The sequence below is a fragment of the Pteronotus mesoamericanus genome, unplaced genomic scaffold, assembly GCF_021234165.1.
Source record: "Pteronotus mesoamericanus isolate MK-2021 breed Mesoamerican mustached bat unplaced genomic scaffold, CSHL_Meso_final contig_68, whole genome shotgun sequence".
Lineage (NCBI taxonomy): Eukaryota > Metazoa > Chordata > Mammalia > Chiroptera > Mormoopidae > Pteronotus > Pteronotus mesoamericanus.
The window spans coordinates 13,555,403-13,576,379 of record NW_026555234.1 but is presented as its reverse complement, the minus strand read 5'-3'; positions in this window follow the sequence as shown (position 1 = coordinate 13,576,379).

The following is a 20,977-nucleotide window of genomic DNA, read 5'->3' as shown; positions in this document are numbered from 1 at the left end:
TTGGTGCCCTGCCCTTCTTCCCCGGAGGCCTCCTCTTCAGCCTTCCTCCTTTGTTATTCCCTACACTGTGCATGATCTTATCTACTCATGTGACTCTAGTTACCAAAGCATTTTCTGATGACTCCCAAATTATAACACCTGCCCTAACTTCTCTCTTGAGCTCCAGATCCATATAAATATCTATTAAATGTTTGTACTTGAGTGGTCAACAAATACATTCGACTTGCTCAACATGTCCCAAACAACCTTCTAATTCTGTACTCTCAGACACAGTTAGAGAAACCGGGGACTATCACTTAAGTCAAAATACTCAGAACCATTCTTGGTCATCCTTTCTCTCTCCCTTTTTAAAAGAAATCGTCATCGGAAGATATGTATATTGATATTAGAGAAAGAGGAAGGGAGAGAGTGAGAGAAATATCAGTATGAGGACAAACATTGATTGGTTGCCTCTCATACGCACCAGGGTTTGAACCTGCAAACTTTTGGTGTGTGGAATGACACTCCACAGAAGTGAGCCACCCTGCCAAGGCCATCCTTTCTCTTGTCATCCACATCTTACCAGCCACCCAGTTCTGAAAGAATCTGAAGTCTGAGTGTCCGCTCCTCATCTATGGACTTGGTAATTGATAATAGTTGCTTATATTAGAGGAGTGGTAAAGAGCACAGATTCTAGAGATGGAGTGTGTGGATTTGAATCCTGGCTCCATAACTCAAGTTTCTAATCCTCTCTGTATCTTAGTTTCCTCATTCATCAAATTGAAGCAAAACACAATACCTATCTCTTGAGTTGTAGCGAGGATTTAATGCATTAATACAACAGTACTGGGCATACATAAATACTTTTTAAGTTTTTGCCACTATAACTGAACATTTATTGTACTGAATATTGTGCTGAGCAATTTACAGTTGGCTTACAGAATCTCCACTATGGGGATTTTTGTTCATTCCATTTTGCAGATGAGAAAACTAAGTCTTCCAGAAGATGAATCATTTGCCCATCTAGTGAGTGAAAAAGCCGGCATTCTGACTCATAACTGACTGACACCAAAACTTGTGCCCTTAACCACTATGATTTCTGAATGATAGCTTATTTAGCTGAACTTACTTCAGATTTAGTGTAATATGGCAGGACAAAGATTTTTAAGTTCTTAGGACTAGGTTCAACTCCTACTTTCCCTGTAAACGCCTCCTAACTGGCCTCCTGTCTTCCAGCTTTGCCCCCCTCTAATGTCTACTCCCCAGGGCTGCTTGACCCTGTTATAAAGGACACTTGTTTTAAGAAGATTAAGACATCGAAAACTTTAATATTTCCTCCTTGGCTGGCCTCACTCTATCCCCACTCCAACTCTTTGATTTTCCATCTCTTTGGCCAAATTTCCAAGAGTACCCAGGAGTGAATGCAGGAATGCCAGGGTTCTTAAATGCAATTATGTGGTTAGTAGGGACTTAACATTATGGCTACACATTTATGGACAGTTAAGCTACCTGGAGGGTGCTGGGAAAAGTATTGATGTCCCTCTAGGGCCCGAGTCAAGATTCTGCCTCCATGCGGACCCTCCATTCTTCTAGAAGTTCCCACCTCTACCAAGAAAAGATATGTCTTATCTCAAATGAACTGAGAGGCTTAACTAATGATTATAAAGGGCTTACAGGTGCTGGCAGACAAAGGCATTACTAAAATATGCATGTAATATAAATCATATGTGGATAAAAAGAGACAAGTAAATTAGATCAGCCAAAGGTCACTCATTTACTCAGCTGGGCACTCTGAAAGTTCATCCAGGATTGTTTCTTGCCAGGAGTGAATGGATTCGAAAGTAAAGATTTTCAATGGTATTTTGCTCACAAAAGTTTCCTGCAGTGGGTAAAGAATGATATCGCTCATGGTAATAGCAGTGAGAGAGGCTAGTGAGGGAGAATAATTTGAAAAATGAATGTCTCTTGCTATTTTCCTTTGACGAACCATCATAAAGGATCTTCAAGGTTTAACGCTAGGTCCCAGTTTCTTGAGCCTGTGTTTTAGAAACTGATTGATTGTGGTTTTTCAGTGGGTCCCCACCAAGTTTGCAACACAAAATGTGACTTTGCAGTTAGATGGCCCCCATCTGAAAGGCATCGGAGAGATGCCAATTGCGATTCAAAAATCTCAATTTTCAAATATACCTTGCAGCTTATTCCTGGTGAGAAACACTTTGCCCCCCTCTTGGGCATGCTAAGTGTTATGCTGAGAAAAAAGGTGGAGAGTGTTCTTTCGAATGAAAGGAAATTTGCTGCCAGGAGCTCAAGTCCCTGGAGCTTAAGAGGCCTCCCTCCTTTCAGTGTTCCTTGCTGTGCAGCTTTCCCCTGGGCTCAGGTAAGAGTAGGAGACAACTGACATGGGAGACGTAAAAGACTCAGACTAATGGCACATGTGTTTATCACCTCCTCCACTTGAGCTTCGGTCAAGGTTATAATCTATGCACGCCGGTGCCCAGCAGGCCCTATCGTCCCAGTGGACCTAATTCATGTAGCAAGTTCTGGGAAAACAAAAGTCAGGTACAGATATTTGGAATCTCTCAGAGTCAGAGAAGTATCTTTCTGGCTAGGAAGAGCCAACCCCAAGTTCCAACACCCTGTATGGATTTGGGAGTTGGGACACCCTGATGTTTTTAAACAATCAGTTGCTTTGAACCTGGTGCTCGTACTAGAGAATTGTTTGAGGAAGATGTTCTCTTTCTCTCTGTGAGGTTTCTTCTCTTTAAAATGAAGGTGTTGATTTGTCAGAATGGCTGTCATCAAAGACAGTAAACGGCAAGTATCAATGAGGAGGTGGATACAAGGGAACCCTTGTGCACTGTTGGTGGAATTGTAAATTGGTGCAGCCACTATGGAAAATAGTATGGAGGTTCCGCAAAAAATTTAAAAAATAGAATTACCATGTAATTCAGCAATTTCAGTTCTGGACATTCATATGAAAAAACTGAAAACACTAATTCAAAAAGACATATGTGCCACTATGTTCATTGCAGCATTATTTACAATAGCCAAGATACAAGAAGATATTAGGTGTCCACTCATAGGTGAATAGATAATGAACAATGTAATATTACTTGACGATAATAAGAATGAAATCTTGCCACTTACAATAACATGGATGGACTTAGAGGGCATTATGCTAAGTGAAATAATTCAGAGAAAGGCAATATTTATCATTTCACTTATACGTGGAATCTAAAAAACTAAACAAATGAACAAAGAAAACAAGCTGACTGATAGATCCAGAGAACAGACTGGTCATTACCAGAGCGTTGGGCGATGGGCAAAAAGGTGAAGGGGACTGAAGGTACTAACTTAGTTGCAACAAAAATGTCACAAGGATGTAATTCACAGCATGGAGAATACAGTCAGTAATATTACAGTACCTCTGTATGATGACAGACAATGACTAGACCTCTTGTGGTGATCACTTCATAAAGTATATAAATGTTAAATCAGTGTTGTACACCTGAAACTGATATAATATTGTATGTCAACTGTACTTTAATTAAAAAGAGCTTTACATTCCAGGATGAAAAAATAAATAAAATGAAGGTATCGAGTCAGGTTACTGCACGGTCCTAATGTGCTATGTTTAGGTGACGAGTCTAGGTTTAGCCTCTTTCCGTGGTGCTTTGCTTGCACCCTCACTATACAACAGGACTTGACAATTGTTGCCAACTGGGTATTCAGAGTTTTCTATCCCGCTGCATTTTATGTAGAAAAGAAGTTGCCCCCTTGCTACTTCTGCTTTCTTACTGGTGTCTTAAAAAAAAGGAGAGAAGGTCTTGTGAAGATGGACCCATTTGGCCTTCTCAGCAGATTTTCTGTTTGATTTTTTTTTCCCCCCAGCCCTTTTCTTACTGGCCGGAGAGTTTGATTTAGTTAGAAATGGCACCTAACAGTGCAAATGCTCATTATCTTTATTGGTCATGATCCTCGCACCCATTTCTTTGTGCAAAGCCCTCAAAACAGCCTATTAGTGAAAGTATTCACTTGGACACCTTTCGGACTGGTGTCACTGTGTAGGGAAAAGGGAGATTTGGGAAGAGATCTGTGCAATGAGCACCTCGTCACTGCATGACAAGCACAGGGACTTTGTGCCAGGCAAACAAGGGGGCCACTTAACGCCAGTCCCGACTGCCGCAGTGAAAAAAGTCAGTTCCTACACCATGCGGTTGTAAGGCAATTACAGGTGACATGGGAGGATGGGATATAGTGTGTCCTGGTTGTCCTGTGTTGCTCTGGGAATTGGATTCATGCTGAAACCAGCCACACATTTTCTAAGCTCTCATGGGAAGGTAATGTGGGGGTCACCAGGGGAGGTGGCTGGTTTCCCCAATAGGTTCTGAAGCTGCAGTTGACCCCTCTGAGAACTTCCGGTGCCCTATGCTTTCTAATAGAAGTGTAAGGATAAGTCATGTCACATGCTTCAGTGGAAACCCTGAAACCCTCCACAAGTGCAACGTCTGTGCCCTGGGCCTCCAGTTAGGTGACTCTGACCTTCTTTCAAGTTTGGTCAAATTTTGATCAGAGGGAAATTAAATCTAAATTGCCTTTCTGCCATCAGAGCTTCTGCGATGGTGGCAGATCTTTAATGAAGAGATAGCTCTGTTATGAGATGAAAATAGTACAATGGTGTAGCCACCCCTTCCCTGACGTTACTATTAGCTGCCTGTGATTATTTTTAGAGCACTGTCTAGAAAAACTACACACATATCTTTTCAGCCATCTTTTTGCTTTTTCCGCTCACTTGTAGACTTAGCTAAATTAAAACATGGAGATACAATTAATGCGACTATTTCTAGACTCTTTCCTAGATAACTGGAAATGAGGGCACTCCCTGATCAGCGGGATTAATCTCACTACCATTGTTTTGACATGTGCATATAAGCCCACTAGTCCTTCAGGTTCTGAGATAGCTTGGAAAGACTTACTTTAGTGACACTTAATTTTGTTATCAATTTGGGCAGATTAAGGGGAGCTTGGAGCCTCAGGCGCTGTAGCAGTGTGACTCTCACACCAGGTCGAGGTAACGCAGCTCATTGAGCATGCTCGTTATATCTTACACACCTGCAGGACACGTCACACAATTCAATCTGGTGAGGCTCTCTGCCAGGAATAATGATGATTTTACTCCTTTTTTTCTTTTCGTCATTTTTATAGGACAAGAGCATTATGCTCAATAGGGCGTCATATGGGATTTACTTGACCAATGCCTCCCCTGTGGAACTGAAGTAGATGTGTAGGTTTCACGCACTCCTGCCTCTCCAATTAGGAGCCAGAGTTTGCCAGCTCACTCTTACTTGCTAAAGTAGCTGTAATTTGCTTCCTTTTTATGCTTTGAAGAAGGGTGTCTTCATACTACCTCAGTACGATTGATATTTTAGGCCTTACACTATTTAGGGGGTGGGGGGGTATCTTGTATGATGTTTAGCAGCATCCCTGAACCCTGTGTACTAGATGCCAGCGTCATCCCTGCCTAACTGTGGAGTCACAGCTAAGGATGTCCCCTACATTGCTAAGTGTCTCCTGGGTGACAGAAGCCCTTCTAATCTAGAGACATTTTTGACACAAAAGGATGAGAATTTAGGCCCTCATATCAAACATAGAGGCTGAATCTATCAGGCCACCTTATTGGGAGATTTCAAATCAGTTTTTAAATGTTAGCCTAGATTGCTACTTGATTCAACTCAGCAGGAAAAATCATACCGTATTGCGTGTGAAGTGACTATAATTTATTAGCTCCTTAGTCAGGCCTTGAAATAGCCCTTTTGAGCCCTTGCTCCAGATGACCAAGCTTGTAGACTGAGTTGCCTTTCCACAGACTCAAGGTCTCCCCTCTGCAGTTGGGCACTCCATGGAGGAGCTCGTGGGCTTACCATGGCCTGGTGCCCTTATCCATAAGCAACCTTTATTTGTGCATCTAATAACTTGACACCTACTGCCACCATCACTGTCCAGCTGAGATAGAGGTTTTGGTCTATGAATGAGAAGGGCAAAGAAGTGCTGGTTGGAGAGATAAGGAGGACAAAGACTGACCTGTGGCATATCCCCTACCTCCTCCATCTTTGTCGGGGAGTCTAGGACCTCACAGGGCAGTAAGAGTCACTGTGCTCACTGTTGACATCTTTCCAAATGACCAAGACGAAGGCAAGGAAAATGATTTTCCCCAAAGCCACATTGTCCTGATCTGTCTTCACTGAAGAAACAGGGAGGACCCTCAATTATGAATCTTACTCTGTTCACCATATCTCATCTTTACCTACTCTGGAGTTCAATGCCATACCAGCAAAATGGTGGAGGTTTTTTCATTCTGGGGTATGTCATACGCATTCTAACACCGTAATAACTGTGAAAATATGCAAGAAGGGCACATTTCATTTTACCTTGGACTTGATGCCTGCACATAATTTGGAGCCTGGGCAGCCAATTCAAATATCCTGATGGATTTTTATCTGACCAGGTGTTCACTTTGTGCCCTGCTTAGTTCTCTGTCAGCAAAGAGTTCGTCCTCATGTTGACTCCGTTGAGAAGAGCCATATGGTGGGCAATGCCTCCCCTTGATCGATGTAGTCACATTTGCATTCATCCTCTGATGAGACAATAAAGGGGAGACTCCTCTCCTATACTGAGATCCTTGTGCTTGGAGCAGAACTGAATATGGAGAGATGGAGGCTTAATTTTTTAATTTTTAATTTGTAAACAAACTAAGGGTACTTGCCAATGCCATTTATGTACACACTGAAGTTATAGGATATGTTCTGAATTTTGCTTCTTTTGTCAATGTGAATGAACCCTTTGGGGATAAATCATATCAACAAACATACCCTTTAGGAAGTTAAGGCAGCTAGGATCCTGATTGGTTATATCTTCACCAACATTTCTTTTTAGCCCTTTTTGGTAGTAAGGGTATATGAATCTATTTTTATTCTATGTCTGAGTCAATGCTAAAGACAATTTTCTTTCATAAATACCTTTAAGCACTTTCTAGAAGTAATTTTACTGCAGACATTACAAGAATAAAAACTTTGTTCGCTGTTAGCTATTTTCCATTAGCTATACTTTATGTCTATTAGCTATTTTCCATTAGCTATATTTTCTATAACAAACCATAGAAATATGTTTTGTTATAGAAAGTACTATGAGTCACATTCACCAACATAGGTAAGTATTAATATCCATATAAGACCGTTTATTTGAAAACTGCCCTGCACTTGAGCACAATTGATACCATTAAGGTTAAATGAATTGTCAGAATAGATTACAGTTGGTGCATATAAATTTACTTAAAATGAAGTAGAATATTTAAAAGGAAAAGATAATTCTGAGTTTTGAATTTGAAAACTATGTTTAGGCCCCTGGGTTCATATCTATTTTTGCTATGAATTTTTGGTTGGTTTCAAGTCAAGTTATCATCTGTTTTTAATCTCAACACGTCAATTTACAAGTTTATCTTACTGGGATTTTTTTTTGGGGGGGGCAATTTTATAAGGATTTCAGGTTATAATTTTTCTATAGGGATACTTATATTTCTATTGTAATGATTACTCTACATACAGTAAAAATGACCAGTAAGTAAAATGAAAATCAAGATGATGATTATTGTTGAAATAACCTAGTACTTGAAATTCAATTCAAACATGAACTGAATTAAGTTAAATCATTTTTGCTTTTCAGATACAATTAAACAAACATTACTTTCCATTTTTCCCAAAGATAACTATTTCTGAATCACAGGAAGTTTTTTTTTTTATCTTCCTACTTTTCTTATTTGCAGTATCCTTATTTAAATGCACACCCAGGAATGAGGTGCTAGCAAAAAATTATATCAACTGCAAAACTGCTATGAATTTCAGGCATCAAATGGACAATATAATTAACCTGAACTCAGGAATCCCTCTATCTTTTTGTCAACATTTCAGATTCTCACCATATTGGTAACTCATATTCTTTAAAGACCAGAAGACAGTGACTGCATTTGCACACGTATGAGTTGATTAATAAAATTATAAGTATTGCCTATAAATAGCTCTCTGTTTGTTATGTATATGTAGATATTTATATAGATATCTATGTAAAAGCGTGCTCCTTTAGTAGTCTTTTTTGCCCTCTATGGCGTTTATCACCGCCTCACATTCTGTCTCCCCCATCAGATTACAAAGGGCACAGGGCAGGGGTTTTACTTTCTTTGCTATGAAACGCTCAGGACCTAGCAAATGTGGGAGTGAATGAATGAATGAATGAATAAATAAATGATAGATCTTGGTGAGCACAATTCAGAACTTATCTGATTCAATCCCTTCTTTATACAGATAGGGAAATTAGTCTGAGGATGGTTTATTAAGTTAAATTTCTATCCATTCCTTTATTACTCAATCTTCTTGTTCATCCATCAAATATTTATTGAATACCTACTCCCTACCAAACATATTATTAACTGATGACAGTACCAGAAAAACATAAAATGAAGACCCTGTCCTAAGGGAGGCTGACGTTAGCAGGGGAACCAGTCCCAGAAAAACACCAACTCTGTGGACATCTTTATATTTGGGGAGAGGAGAGAGAAGAGGTGATGTGTGAGTGGCATGTTTAGACAGGAGGAGAAAGCAAGCGACGGTGAGAATGAAGGAGGCAGAGGATGAGCACCTGCCAAGGCTCTGGGGCAGAAAAAGACACTGCCCATGTTAGGGACTTCAGTAATTCAGAATGATGAGCTCGTGAAATAACTTTGGCTAGGCTATGGGCTCTGGGGTCAGGATTCCTGGGTTTAAATCCTTATCCTATTGTTTTTGCTCTGTAACTTTGGGCAATATAAACTCTCGATGTCTTCATTTCCTTATCTGTAAAAAGGAAATAACAGAACTTACCTTATATGGTAATCTAGAGCAAAGTTCAAAAGAAGTACAATTGTGTGTTGTATATAATAGGAGCTTAACAGAAGTTTGGGGCTACTTTTATCATTAATACAATTAGGAAGTGGTGCAACACAAAATCAGCGAGGTCAGTTAGGTGAGAATGTGAAGAACTTGGCGTGTGAATTTTATTCTGTACACATTGGGCACCCCTGACATGACTGTGAGTCAGGGAGGGAAATGTGTGGATTTTATTTTAGAGAGAAAGAAGTCTCAGATCCCCAAACAGAGGAAAGCCTTCCAAGAAGAGGGAACAAAGATCAGAGACGTGCTTGGAGGATGGCATTGGGCAATGGTGTTGGAAATGGAGAGGAGGCAGGGCCTGTGGAGATTTTCAGAGGTGGAAGAATATGGGGCGGGGGGGGGGGCTTAAGGTTTCCAGCATGGACAACCGTGGGCTTAAGCGAGGGAATTAATCAAAAGCCTGGAGATAGGAAAATTAGCATTTTTAGAGATGGCTTAGGATAGCACATTACAGTGTAGAGCTTTGCTCCTCAGAGCATGGTCCATGGGCAGACAGCATCAACACCCTCTGGGGGTTTGTTAGAACTTCAGAACTTCCGGACTCCCCACCCCAGACCACGTGAATCTGAACTTTCATTTTAGCCAGATCCCCGGGCCACAGGCGTGCACATTAAAGTTACAAAAGCACTGGTCCACAGCTGGGTTTGCAAATGACAGCCCCCAGACCAAATCTGTCATTTTGTTTTTAGCTGCCGTGCTAAGAATGGTTTTCACTTTTTTTTAAATGGTTGGAACAGAAATTAAAGGAAGAATAATATTTGGTGACACAGAAAAGTCACATAAATTCAAATTTCAGTGTCCTTAAGTAAAGTTGTACTGGAACACAGCCACCCTCATTCACTGACACATTCGGCCCCTTTTGTTCTCAACGGCGGGGTTGAGTAGCTGCCACAGACAATGACACCCGCCAAGGTGAAAAAGTTCATGACAGCCCTCTACAGAGAGTTTATGGCCTCTGATGTGGAGAAAGGACTTGGAAGTTGGGAAGGCCTAGGTGCTAGTCCCTGCACTGTTTTTACCAACATGTAGTTAATTGATGTCAAGTCCCTGTGCCTTGATGTTTCCCACTTGTAAAATGAAGATACCCTTTGTGCCGCATGGGATCACAGAAATAAATAGGAATAATGTGTCTATTGTAATTATCCCAAAGACTAGCCCTTGGGAAGAGCTCAGTACATATTGGCTGTTAATACTCAAAAATGTTAATAAATGACCATGGTATACCCCAAATCTTTGCTTTCCTCTTGCCTGTTTCTTAGTGATCAGATTCCTTTTCTGGGATGTCTGGCACGGCCATCTTTCTGGACATTCACTCTGAGTTACCTTGATTTCTGCCCCTTGTCATCTAACTGATTTTAGAGGAATGCCTAATAATAAAGAGAATTGCTCCTTTACATCAGTAGTTAGGCTTGTCATGAATAACAATATTAATAACTAATAACCTACAATGTGGTTAGATGCTTGGGAGTCATTTATTTTGATATTTTTATGCCATTGTAATGATTTTGTTTGTTATTCATTGTAACTCTACTTTCAAGGCATAAATCAATGTTGTTATATATTCTGGGCAGATGCTGTGTGTATTTTCAGAGGTTTCTAGGGTGAAGAATTAACAGTTATTAACAGTAACACAAGCATCGGGTGTTTTGAACAGATTTTAAAAGCATCAATAAAGAAATCACTGCCACGGATATTTTTTTCCCATTTTGAGGGAAAGCTGCAAATAACCACGCTGTTATTTAATACTTGAACCTTGATTTGAAATTAAATTGAACGTAGATAAACATATTGGTTATCTCTCAATTGAAGTATAACATTTTCTCAAAAGACATATTCTGTTTCAAAAGAATGGGATGTTTCTGCCTCTTTACCTCTGCCTTCCCTTATTAGCTACACTCTGATATCTCTTCCGGCCAATACTCATATTCAGAGACTCTTAGTGTAGAGAGCAAGTCAACAGCAAAGCTGAGAGTTTATGTGCGGCTACTTCTGGCTGTGAATATAATATTTGGGCAGTGATGTTAAGTATCAGATAATTTCCTCATATCTTCAATTATTGTGAATATCTCCTCTTAGTATACTAACTTTAAGAGTTACGAAATACAGAAACTGACTCAGATTTCTTACATTATAATTATTAGAAATAAAACCCCTCACAATATTGCCCCTTAATATGAAACAGTCTAGTTCTTTACAACTTTGTAAAGACAAATACATGTGTTTTCTATTTATATTCTTATTCTCCATTTTATTTCGCATGGCTAATCTATAAACATTATATTTCATAATGGCATCTACTAGAACTATACTAAAATTATGTTATGTAGTTATTGAGAATATTTTAAACTTTCACTTAAACTTCTTCAAATTAAACATTATATGTGAGCTCTTTCTAGGAGACCTTAGTTGTAAAACCATGTGAAAGAAATCTCTAGAATTTCTTTAAATATGAAAGTATATTACATTTGAATTACAAGTAGTACAAAATTGACCAGAAAGCCTTTAAAATAACCATTGGTTAAAGATATGTATATTTAGTTACTAATATATGCCAGGGGCCAGCCTATTAGGAAATGTGCAATATGTATGAAAACTGTGAATATTCCCACAATTTGCATAACTAAACAGCCAAAGCAGAAACAGTAAGCATGCTTATTGTCTGTACCACATTTAATTTAGTGTGATGAACTGGCTTTGGAGAGCTCATTGTCCCCCCGCCTTTCCTTTCCATCCCAGAAATACAAACACAGTAAAAATTTGATAATGTAAAATTCAGCTTGGTTGAGAAAGGTAGCCAGCAGCCACATGGAATTTAAACTCCGAGCTGAGAAGTCCCTATGAACAGTTTTTAAAAAGTCCTGAATGTTGAGAGTTTGGTGCATAAGTGATTATATGGTGGGGGAAAAAAAAACAGATTTCAAAGTAAATTTGATTGAATACTTCTCACTGGACAGTGTGGTCTTGTGAAAAGCCTTAATAACAATGAATGTGCTGTTCTAATTTGAAGCTCTTTTATCATATGAGGCTGCTGGAATACCGTTGTATATTTCCACATGTGACAATGTAGCCTTGTGTTTTCTTCTTGGCACATAACTCTTAGAGTTTCCATCTTGGGAAGGTGAAGTTCCTAGACCACTTGAATCTATTATCAAACGGTCACTACTTCTTTTGTTATGATCACTATTTCTTTTGTTATTGTATTCCGTCTGTGGATATTAGTAATGACATGGTCCTGAAAATTGGAACAACAGGTCATTACACAATTACAACAGTACGCAATTGCAGGCTGAATGAGAGCAAGCTTTGAATGTTCAGGGAAATGAAATCCTGGCTTCATCCCTGGGGCTGTTACTCTATAATTTAATGACTGCATAATCTTTAATGCATAGTAAGGGCAAGGGGATGATCATTCAAACATCTGCATCTGATACCTGCAGACCTGTGTACTCTGTATGGTTAGAGCTGAACCAATATGGTTCCATAACAAAGTTCTCTCTGTTTCTGTGATATCATAATACTTTGTTTTGGGTGTCTACTAAGAGGTTTATTCAAGAGGAGCAGCAGGGAGTTATTTAGAAATGCTAGAGAGCTGCATTGCAATTACAGCTGCTACAGATCGTAGTTGACCAAACATGCCTTTGGAAAAGTACCGTCATGTTTCTTTTGCGCGTTTAATGATTGTATACCCAATCCATTTAGCTTGTGACCTGCTTGGAAAAAGCTCATAAGAGAGTAAAGTATTTTCTTCTAGTTCTGCCTAGTTTCATTTTCTTACTGCTTTTGGGAGGAAAGCTGAGATTCAGAAGCCAGACTAAGTTATAGCAAACTTTAATGTCTCCCAGTAGGTAAGCAATAAGAAGAAAGCAAGGTTGTCTATCCGATCTTCACATAATAGGCTGGAACCAGCTTATCAGCAAGGATTTCTGCAGGACACAGAATCTACGGAGATTGTTTTGATGAAGGGACTTTAATGAGGGGGTTACTCACAGAAGTGTGACCATGTAAAGAGAACAAATAGGCAGGTTAGGGCACCGGGACACTAGCCAAAACTAAAAGTAGTCAGAGAGAAGTGACTTATCATGAAGCTGGTCAAGCTCAGTCTTCACGGTCTCTCACATTGTACAGGCAGACTCCTTCCAAGGCCCTGAGAAGGACCAGAAGTAAATAAAATTCATAGGCATGGGGAAAAAAAGGTCATGTATTTTTAAATAAAATTTCCAAATTTAATTATGCAAGTCGTGGAGTCCATAAAACTTGGATAGCCCAGGGCCAAAAGACAAGAAGAGGGCATAGTATTAGCTGAGCCTGGAAAGAACTGAAGTTATGGTGGTGAGGGACAGGCAGCTGCCCTGTCAGAGGTAAAGCTGTAGAGAGACAGATGCTTCTAGGAGAGCAGCCCAGAAGCAGGGAGGAAGTGAACCCTCTCTCACCCTGCTTTCTGGTTTCCTGGTGATGTTTTGCATTGGCTGAATCCAACAGGAAGCTGGCATGCCAGGAGCCCAAGGGAGGGGCACCCTAAGGTGTAGAGTTGAGAAGAAGGATGGAGAATGGATTGGAGGGGAGGGAGTGTGAGAGGGGAGGCAGAAGAATAACCAGCAAAATAGTGAAAAATAAAATCAACATTGTGACCTGTTTTCTAATACTGATGATTTAAATGCACAGTTTTGTGTTTTGGACTCTGCTTTAGTGACCCCTGTAAATCAGGAATTTTTTTTCCCAATAGTAGATTCTGAGAAGAATAAAATGCTCTGTGGTGTTTACAGTCATAACACAGACTTTGGTTTGTACAACAGCCTCATTCAGAACAAGTAACAGAACACGTAGAATGGCCATGGGCCAGTGGGTCTCGTGTGGTAAATTGGGATGGGGGAGTGGAAGGAAATGACCATGAGTTATAAACAGAATTGTTCATTCTACAGACGCTTTCCAGACGAGAAACTACGTTTGAGCCTGAGCTTTTGTTAATAATTGTTCAAATATTTACACATATCACTGATGAATGAATATGAATGTTAGACTCCCGAAGCGTTGTCTTGGAGATGAAGGTAATGGCTTTTCTGATAAGGCTGAGGGGAAAGCATTTATTTTTCCTGAGTGGGTTCTAGATTGAAACCCTGCAATTAGTCAAATCAATAAATTGAAGAGTTCAAAGTGGGATCATTAAACTCCAGGTTTCCCCCCTAAACTCAGAGGTAGTTTTTGGGTGAGTTTCAGTCAGAGGGAGTCAGCTTCTCAGCTCCCCCGAGTCTCTTGCCCCATCCTTGAATGTATCCTGCTGTTTTTCATTTGGGTTATAGATGTTCTCTTCAGACTCAATAAAAAACCTGGGATTTACAGAGTGGAATGCATTTGATTTATATGTTTTGATCTTTATTTTAAGAAACACCGTGTTGTATATCGATGGTAAAGAATCCTTGTATGATGCGTGGCCCCATTCCTCCCATTCCTGGGGTATCTGTTCATCATCCTCCCTTGCCTCATGTTCTGGACATTGCTCTTTCATGTTTGTTTTCTAGTAAAAATGCATAGCATGGGCTTCCTTGGGAGGGTTCCGTCCGGGTTTTGCTTGTGCTCCTCCCTCTGCCTGGCACACCCTTCCTGCTTCTAGTCACTTATCTAACCCCTTCTCATTTTGAGTCAGACCTGGCAGCTGTAGGAGATCGTCGCCGATTCTCTGTGTACCTTTGTGTCATCATCCCCACGTTGTATATTACATCAGATCTGTGTGATTGAGTCTGCCTTTGGGACCACAGGGCTTTCGGGGTTGGGGAAAGGGTCTCATTCTTATTAGCATTCACAGTGTGCAGGATCTGGAATGAAGCAGGTCATCAGTAAGTATTGGTTGAACTAAACAATTGTATAATTGTAAAAAAAAATTATTTTCTCCAAAGCAGGAAACACTGTGTAATCCTCAAGGTAGCTCTAGTGTCCTAGTTAAAACTTAGTCCAATGTGTAAAATTTAATTATCTCTCTCTGATTAATTGGCTTCTGAAATGACTTTTGGATTTTCCCTGTGCTTGGGGTAAAATTAGACCAGTGTCTGCTTTATCACACTAAGCTACCTGAAAGAGTAAGTTGTACTTTTGTTAAGACTAAATTGCTGATTAGGTAATATCTTTTATGTGAAGTGGCAGAGAAGAGAACTAACCCTGATTATATTCTCATGCCAAGTCCACAGTCAGGTGACAGTGACAATGTCCATTATCACACTGGATCCTCACGCCCACTCTCATGCAATGAGAATAAGCATCTTATTGTCATCTTTAGCCAGGAGATATCAAGTAATTTTCTCAAGATCACCATTCTGGAGGAAGCAAGATTTGAACCCTGGTTTTCCTGAGTCATGTTCAATGCTTTTTATCCATTATTCCCAGATGTCTTGCAGCTCTGAGAGCAGGCTCCATCACGATCAGGTGTTTTGTTTTTACTTCCATGTGACCAGTGCTTGCTACCTTAGATGGCTTTGTGCCATCTTGTGCATTGGACAAATGACGGACATTTTCATCAACTTAATGAGAGTAGGCTTTGGAGGTAGAATTGGAGAAGAAGAAGTCTATAGAAGAGGTGGAGAAAGAAATGCTAGAGATTGATGATATATTCAATATATAACTTTTCTTAGGACAAGAAAAAAAAGGCTCTTTCAAAGATAAGTTTCTCAGGGAAGATTTATATCAGTGGTCTTAAAGATGTATAGGATATATACCTTTCTAAGAAGTGGATTAGAAATCTACTTTGGGTCTATACCTATGATGAGTCAATGTGCCAGTGAAGTGTTTTGTGGTCGAACTATTTCCTATCTGCTTTTCTAAGTATCCAAGTGTTTTGTACCTTGCTAGCCATCATCCATTTCAGAGGAGAGAACTTTTAAAATGGGTTTCTGCCTAACCTCAGTCACATTTTTAGTGCATGGTGAAATTCATTTGAATAATAGACTTTCTTTTCTAGGTTCTTTCAGCAGAATTGTGAGCATAGAAAGAAAACAAGACAGATATTTAAGGTAGCTGAAAAGTGAAAAATATACATTTGAGTGAGTGATGGCTTGTGGTTGTTTTTATTCCCCTATTTCTGTGGGAACTTCCCAGGGTGTCACTAATGGGGAAAGGGTAGCTCCTATCCTTAAATCCATATCAGAACTCTGAGACACTTCACAATAAGACTCTATGGAAAAACAAACAAACAAACAAAACATCCTGAGATTTGCAAAGTTTAAAGAGGCCAGGGAAAATGGATTCCATTTACTTAAAATGGTAGGAAGTTTATTTACTGGATTAAGTGTGAAGTATGATGATAACAGATGGAATGAGTGATCACATGACATATTTAAATAGTCTAAGGATAACCTCAATGTCCTGGTCAATGTTCCTTCTCTCGATTAATGCCAGTGCTAATTAACTGGCACAAGTGTTTCTAGCCATATGGGGGATGTTGCTGAAAACCGGCTGGCAGCCTATATCCAGCCACTACCTGTACGTAATTTAGTGCTTTGCTTGGTGCTTTGGGACTTCCATAATGGAACAGCCCAGCACAGAGAGAGCCGACAGTTGCAAGTGTCAGGATATTTTCTTTGTTTCTTTTGTGCATCTCATTCTAAATATGGTTGAAAAATTAGAAATTGTGTTGACTTTTTGTGGAATAAGGGAAGCTGTACTTGGTCCCTATCTTTACAGGGGCACCTTGAGTTTCTGAGTGGTCTGTTAATTGATCGTCATTCTGATTTTCTAATAATGGGCAGGCAAATCAGAAATGATATTCGTGGAACCAGTGCTGTGCCAGTCAGCTATCTATTTGCCTTATGACCTGAAATATGAAGGGAAAAACTAGTTTAGGCCAATAGAGAGTAAAGTGATCTGGGAGATAGGTTATAAGTTCATATCCAGCTATGATTCTGTAGGAAGCAAGTGCGCTAGGGGAGAGTATGCTGGATTTGGAGTCTGTTAATTTGGGGAAGAATACCACTCAAATTGGTCACTAGTCCTTTGTCCCTTGGCCCTCTCAAGGGCTGGCACAGGAATCAGAAGCTTTGGCTTCAACAATGTCTGCCAGTCTTCTCCAAACCAACTCAAATAGGTATGAAAAAGAAAATCAAAGAAGAAGAGATTTGCAAAAAATGAACAGATAAACACAAAGTTGAAATCAAAATAGGATAATCATATAATTCATCATCAAAATGGAACACTTCAAAGTGAAAAGAGGAGTTCAGATGATCACTCAGGGGCCACAGGCATAAGGAGGGGCTCTGCTGAGTATGACGGTGTCTGTAAGTAAAGGCAGTGTGCTCACTCTGCAAATGTAACTTCAAGACAGGCCCCACGCAGCTCCCTATTGCACCTGGGCCCACACAGAGACTCTGAGGCCTCCACTGTCTTGGGCAAGGGCATTGTTGAGCCTCTCTGGACCTCCATTAACTATAAAATGAGAATGTAGTACATGCTGCTCAAAACTGTAGAAGGGATTAAAAGAGGTTGTGTAAAGCATCTATAACAGCATCAGTCACATAGGACTTGCTCCTTAGTACCTGTCTTTGGTCCTCCTCCTTCCTCCTTCCCCTGCCCCCATTCCCATATGAACAACTGTACTATAGCCAAAGCATTAATATACATTTTTAAAGGAAGGGACCATAGTTTTAGCTTCCCTACTTAATTAGCCACCGTCTTTGATTAATCACTTATTCTGGCATGAGGCTTGGGACAGAGGGGTACTCAGCAAACACTGGTCTGATAGATGGCTGAATTGAAGAAGCAAAGAACAGCCATTGTTCCACAGCAGAGGGTTTTCAGACAGAGAAGAGTGTGGCAGTGCTCTTGGCTGATAAGATCTCAGGAAGTACAAGAACATGGAGTGGTCTTTCCCAAACGGAAATTTAGCCCGAGTGACAATAAAAGAAGGTTCTTCACAAAGGTTTGTCATAACCAAAGAAGAACTGGGCCCTCCTGTCCCCATGTGGCTCCCCAGTTCCTGCTGCATTTCTAAGAGAGTGCAGAAGCAAATAGGGAGCCCAGCACAGCAGGGAGACAGAAGCACATGTCATTCCCCTTGCACTCCGTTGCTGCCTCCCTCGCTGGCAGTTATGTAGCTCCTCTCTACCAGGCTGACATACCAGGCTGCCACACACCTGGTGTGCAGTGGACAGAGCCAGGAACCTGAGAATGTCAGCTCTTCTGTTGGACCTGAGACATGGTACATCTCTGCCTGTAATGTCTGTGAAATCTGATGGGCCAAGTCTTGACTTAGTGATTTTGTTTCCCGTCTGCACCAAGAGGTTGCAAGCAAGCTTTGGGGAGTAAGGCATGAGCATATCTTCTCAGGAAGGCTATGGATGGGATCTAAGCCATGGGGCAGAGTGTAGCTCTAAAGTTTCACTGTCCGGATTCCAATCCCAGCTCCTCTAGTTAATAGTAGTGTGACCTTGGACAGACTGATCAAATTCTGTCTTCCATGTTCCGTCTGTTAAACAGTGATAATAATTATACCTGTTTTACAGGATTATTTTATTGTTTTACAGGATTATCTATGTCAAGCCTTTGGTCCAGTACTTAGCACATAGTAGGCACACAATAATGATTAGCTGCCATTTTTCATATTATTACCAGCAGGATCATCGACTTCATTATTAATGGGTTCTGAACCTGACCCTTTGTTATACCAAATTCTCTCAAGGTGATTGTTTCCACTTAGCTGGCACTAGGGAACCTCCGGGGGGAAAAGTAGATATTGTAAGACAGGGAATTGTCACATCAAGTATATTACATGCTTCAGTAGCCAGGGGCTGATTAGTACAAATCGAATTTCGCACTAACCTGCCAAAGGCAGAGTGCACAACTGGCTCTCTGGATTCAGTCTGATTGTTATAAGGAGATATTTACATGAGAGGTGCCATGTGACTCTTCAAAAATACTATCTTTGTGGCAGTTAGTAACAGAGCTGAATACATGCATATGTACATACATATATTTAAAAAATTTTTAAGCATCTCTACCAGGAAAGAAATATATACACCTGAAAACTAACTAAGATTGAAGCTTGAAGTCCAGAGTCTGCCCTAGGGGGAAAACCAAAAAGATCAGAAAAAGAACCAATTCCCCAGCCTTTCGGAGCAGGTTCTATTCTGTCCTCTTTCCCTTCTTGCACTGTACCTTTGTGGCTCCTCCTGCTAATATTATTCTACTGTCAAGTTCCTGGTACAGCAGAGTAGGAAAGAATTTTCTGTACTTTGAGCTTGAGCTGGGCACTGGGAAACCCTCCTGCCCTGGATTTGTAGCCGCACGATGTCATTCTTCAAGCAGAAGCCACGCTGCCCCCTGAGCCCGGCGTTTTGGCCATTGTTAGAGCCAGCCCCGCTTTGGCTCGCGAGGGGCTCCGTTTGATGTAGAAGAAAAGTGAGCTTCTCCTTTGTGCCTCCGTCCGCAGCTCTCTGCAGATGAAAATAGAACCTGCTTTCATCTTCCTGGGCCTGACCAAGAGATATCTCCCAGACTGCAAGTCAGCATTTGCCCACACGATTGTTTGGCAAAATCTATTTTTAAAAGTCCATAAATTCTACTGGTAGACAAAATGGGTACTCTTTCTGGGGGGAATGGGAGAGAATATATATACACCCCATGATGCACTGTCAAGTCGCGAAGTGAGAGGCGTTCACACCTCTCCTCGCCCACTCTGTCTGGAAGCGTGGCATCCTAAAGATATCCATGTCAAGTTACGATACGGAGGGAGTTGATTCGGCCCCCGGAGGAGGGAGGGTCTGGCCTGTCACTCTGTTACCGCCTCCAGCTGTTCTGGGTTGTGCCAGTTTTGCCTCTCCAGCCGTTTGTGACTCACATCTGCAGGTCACATGAGGCTGACCGTCATGACATGTGCGTCACCGGCATTGGAAATACAAACTCAGTAATCAGGTTACACTTCTTTTGGTGCGTTGTTCCTCTTTCTATGCAGTGGGAGCAGATTAGGAAGGCTTGGTGAGAGCTTTATTAGTCAGGAGTCTTAAAAAAAACCAACTTGGGGACTTGGGGACAATTAAAGGACCCAGATTGACGTAAAGATATAAAAGGCAGGCTTTGTGTCTCTCTCAGGAGTATGGCCTGAGCTTCCCTAACTCTGCTTTTGCTGACACTGTCCTTCCTGCTAGGACCACCCTTTCCTCCACTCTGTCCCCATCTGTCCTCTTTTAGCCTCATCCTTTTCTTTCTCTCAAAATTCTGTCGTAGTGATTGCCTTTTCCGGTCACTTGCCTGCTCATCAGTGATTATTTTAAGGAATTTTTTACATTACTTTCCTGAGTTGTTCTTCAAGTTTTCTGCAGCAGTTTTGTTTCTTGTGTTTGCGGCTAGGTTATAAATTACTTGGAGGACAGGTAATATCCCATATGTCTTTGCTATGTATCAACAGTGTGTGTGTATGCATGTTTATTTTCCTTTTTGTTAATATTTTAATAAGTTTAATTTATTTTCATCATCTAAAACTATGAATAGATATAAAAAATAACTATAAAGTAATTGAAAATTCACATCTTAAAATGGTAACCGTTGTTGACTTTAAGTATATAACTTCTAATATATATATATATATATATTTTAATCATCCCATCTGGTGATGGAGAGACAGAGAGGTGAGGGGGGGACAGATCAATGTGCTTTATCCATATTAACCCTTGAATCCTGAGAATAAATCTATGGGGTATGTGCAATGATCGTCTTTGTTTTAAAGATGAAGAAATTGAGGCTCAGAGCTGTAGACTGACTTGCCTTGGGTCATATAGGTAACAAATGGTAGAACATGATATATGCAGTGTTTTGTAATTTACTTTTTTTTTCACTTGACTACATGGTAGTCTACTTATTTATTTAACAAGCATGTATTAAGTGCCTGGTATATGTGGTGCACAGTGTTAAGAGAATTTTGCAGAAGGTCGAATTAGGCTCTGCTCTCCTGAGGTGGGAAGAAGACAATGAAAAATCAAATACATGTGAGCTATGCTCTGTGTGATAAGACAAGTTCAGGGTACTGTGAAGGCTTAGGGCAATAT